Source organism: Oncorhynchus masou, chromosome 19 (assembly GCF_036934945.1).
Source record: "Oncorhynchus masou masou isolate Uvic2021 chromosome 19, UVic_Omas_1.1, whole genome shotgun sequence".
NCBI lineage: Eukaryota > Metazoa > Chordata > Actinopteri > Salmoniformes > Salmonidae > Oncorhynchus > Oncorhynchus masou.
The window spans coordinates 17,108,249-17,112,446 of record NC_088230.1 but is presented as its reverse complement, the minus strand read 5'-3'; the positions used below and the strand labels follow the sequence as shown (position 1 = coordinate 17,112,446).

General features: G+C 41.0%; 1 pseudogene; it reads left to right on the top strand.

Annotated features, from left to right (window-relative positions):
* The first annotated feature begins 734 nt into the window (after positions 1–734).
* On the top strand, positions 735–3,578 carry LOC135505896 (adenylosuccinate synthetase isozyme 1 A-like; annotated as a pseudogene).
* The last annotated feature ends 620 nt before the right edge of the window (positions 3,579–4,198 follow it).

The window sequence follows — 4,198 nt, the reverse complement described above, 5'->3', positions numbered from 1 at the left end:
TATCCAGAGGAACACTCCAACACTCAGGCATAATTTACAAACTAAGCATTTGTGTTTAGTGAATCCGCCAGTTCAGAGACAGTAGGGATGAGCAGGGATGTTCTCTTGATAAGTGCCTGAATTGGACCATTTTTTCTGTACTGCTAAGCATGAATAATGTAACGAGTACTTCTGGGTGTCAGGGAAAATGTATGAAGTAAATAGTACATTATTTTCTTTAGGAATGTAGTGCAGTAAAAGTTGTCAAAAATATAAATAGTAAAGTTAAGTGCAGATACCCCAGAAGACAAACATAATTAGTACTTACATGACACCACTGAATAATGCATTGTAAGACTTGTCATGAATCATGATTCATTACAAAGGCACACAACGCTTGTAATGTCCTATTAAGCATTACCTGCAGGCTTTAAGCAAAGTGTTACCAGATTAAGTGTTTTATTAGCATTCCTGTAGTGTTGAAATAGTATTTTCCTCAATTCTAGTGTTATAATTCAACATTTACTTCATGCAGTATTGGAACCACAAAGAAAGGCATCGGACCGACCTACTCTAGCAAAGCGTCACGTACAGGGCTGCGTATCTGTGACCTTCTAGATGATTTCAAAGACTTTTCTACGAGGTAAGGTTATGGGGAGGACCTGTTGGCATTTGGCTATCTGGACAATAGCAACATTTATTATGAAAATAACAGTATATTCATGTTCTTCTGATGGTTACTTGGTTCTAGGTTCAAGAACCTTTCTCAGCAGTACCAGGCCATGTTCCCCACACTGGTGGTAGATGTTGACGGTCAGCTGAACAAATTAAAGGTGAGTTTCATGAAGTGCACTTTTTTACGTGTTTGTTTGTGTACACTATGTGTTGACATGGCGATGGGGTAAACAACCCCCCTCAGCTAGTAGAAAAAGTCTGTCTGAATTGGGCATACTCCTAACTCATCATAATCATCATCACCCCATAATGACCCTGAAATGCACCACATCATGGGGTGATGTCTAAATTTAGCATCGGAGAAGCAGATGACAATTACAGTAGCTCTGCTCTCATGATCCATCTATCCATACAGTATAAACAAATCTCACCTATGCACTCTGTCTAACCTTTTAGGAGTATGCTGAGCGGATAAGACCCATGGTGCGAGACGGTGTCTATTTCATGTACGACGCTATTAATGGACCCCCTAAGAAGATTCTGGTGGAGGGCGCGAACGCTGCCCTGCTTGACATTGACTTTGGTAAGGAAATACTATACTCCCCTATGGCTGACCTTACGAGGTGGGTATAGATGCATGAATATGAGTAAGCACTGTTGGCCCGAGAATCATGGTATGTTCATAGGCATGGTATGTATCCTTAGAGTAGGTTTGTGTTTGGGTCTACACAGTCCTTGTTTACACCTGTTGACACCACATATAGTCATTATAATGGAATAAGGACATTTCAAAAGTAGACATTGCCCGATAGCCTCCTGGATGTGCACCAGACCCAGAACTATCACAAATGCATTCCTTTAAAATGTTGCACTCGTCTCCCAGGTACATACCCATTTGTGACATCATCAAACTGCACCGTGGGTGGTGTGTGTACAGGACTGGGCATCCCCCCTCTGAACATTGGTGATGTGTACGGGGTTGTGAAGGCCTACAGCACTAGGGTGGGCATCGGGGCGTTCCCCACAGAACAACTCAATGTGAGTCGAACCCCAAACATGATACATTAAATACAAATTAGAGGAGATCTATATTGTAGAACATGATGTTAGAATTCAACTCGAAGTAGTCAAGTCTACACAGAATAGAGTAGTTGATTGCTCAGACCAGCTTCTCTGCAGTCATCCGTTCTTACAGGAGGTTGGGGAGCTGCTGCAGACGCGGGGCCATGAGGTGGGCGTGACCACAGGGAGGAAACGACGCTGTGGTTGGCTGGATCTGGTCATCCTGCGTTACGCCAATTTGATAAACGGATTCACGGCGTGAGTTTCACTGCAGGGTTTGCCCTGCCCTACGGTTGTGCAGTCCTGTATTTTTAATAGAAAAGTTGGGCTACTTTGCCACCTAGTGGATCTTATTGGGAACTTTAAGCTTAGATGCCATTTTTTAATTACATTTTCATTTTTTATTTAGAGATATATGTTAGGTTTTTATCCTGTTTTTTTTCAATAACAGGTTTGCATTAACCAAACTTGATATCCTTGATGTGATGGATGAAATCAAAGTGGGAGTGTCTTATAAACTTCCCAGGTAAGACTGACTGTCTACAAGTGTACATATTCACTTCATACATGTATACGTGGTGAATCAAACAAAGAAGATGATGTTGGCGTTATAAGATTCATTTGGAAATTGTTAACACGAAACCTTTCTCTATATCCTGTATGACCCATGTCCCCTCAGCTAACATGGACGTCCTGCAGAAAGTGGAGGTGGAGTACGAGAAACTGCCTGGCTGGAAGAGTGACACCTCAGCCTGTAGGAAGTGGGAAGATCTGCCAGGCAAAGCCCAGAACTACATTCGCTTTGTGGAGAACCACGTTGGTGTACCCAGTAAGTATTCTCTTCCAAATGCAGGACTTACATGTTATTTTAAAATTCAATAAATCAATACGGAATCAACTTTTTCTCTTTCCAGTCAAATGGGTTGGAGTGGGCAAGGCCATGGAGTCTATGATCCAGATGTTCTAGAACACAACAAGACCTTTGTCCTTCTTCTCTCCATGAAGGTGAATTGAGGTGGTATGGCTTTATCTTCTCTGGTCAGATTTCTTCTGTTCTTCTGTGCAGCAGCTGCACAGACCCCAACTCCTGGACTAACAAACAGGTTCAAATGAGAGTTTGTGCAACCACCATGCTCTACTATACATGCAACCACCATGCTCTACTATACATGCAACCACCATGCTCTACTATAAATGGTTCAAAAAAGCACAGCAACGTGAGCAAATAATAGTTATATTGATTGTGTCACAGTAGTTCTTCTCTGTTGAAATTTACAAACCATGAAATTGTCTTAGGTGAGTTCAAATAGACTTGTTTCTGTTCCAATTCCGTTCTTTGCACTGATCCAGCATGTTCGTCTTTTGTTGAATATTGTTTTGATTTGATATTGCCGTCATGTCAGCTAACCTACGTTGTTTAGACTTGAATTAACATTGGCCAATATCTGATGTCTAATATAGTACTTGCATGCTAGAACTACAGTTGATATGTCAAACTATTTTGAACAATGCAATGTGCAATGGCCAGAAGTAGGTAGTTGTATGACATGTTGTTGTCAAGGTGGAAGTCATGTGTCCAGATACAGTACTTGTCCATGAACTGAAGTGCAATACTGTGTTTTGCTGTCCACACTATGTTGAAAAATCACAGGGATCCTGTTCTTTGCTTCTGTGACACATTTGGTTATATAAAACAAATGTATTGTTGTAGCAATTAGAGCTCGGTTTCTATGGATCTTTCTGCCAGTCAAATTGATTTTTCCCCCAGTAATAGTATGTCCCCCATTGACACTGTACTGTAACAGCTAAGAAATGACACTGTGATACCCCAAAAGTTTTCTAGGGCAACACTTTTACAAGTGGAAATCTGATATGCAAATAAATCTGCTACATCACATACATTGATCTGTTGTGTATTATCTATGTTTTGCTTGTCTAGTTTGAGAAACAGATGCCTCACATGTCCTCAACTGGCAGCGTCATTAAATAGTACCCGCAAAACACCAGTCTCAACGTCAACAAGTGAAGAGGCGACTCTGGGACATCTGTTTCTCAAACTAGACACTCTAATGTACTTGTCCTCTTACTCAGTTGTGTACCGGGGCCTCCCATTTCTCTTCTATTCTGGGTAGATCCAGTTTGCGCTGTTCTGTAAGGGGAGTAGTACACAGCGTTGTACGAGATCTTCAGTTTCTTGGCAATTTCTCGCATGGAATAGCCATCATTTCTCAGAGCAAGAATAGACTGATGAGTTTCAGAAAAAAGGTCTTTGTTTCTGGCCATTTTCATCCTGTAATCGAACCCACAAATGCTGATGCTCCAGATACTCAACCAGTCTAAAGAAGGCCAGTTTTATTGCTTCTTTAATCAGAACAACAGTTTTCAGCTGTGCTAACATAATTGCAAAAGGGTTTTCTAATGATAAATTAGCCTTTAAAATTATAAACTTGGATTAGCTAACACAATGTGCTATTGGAACACA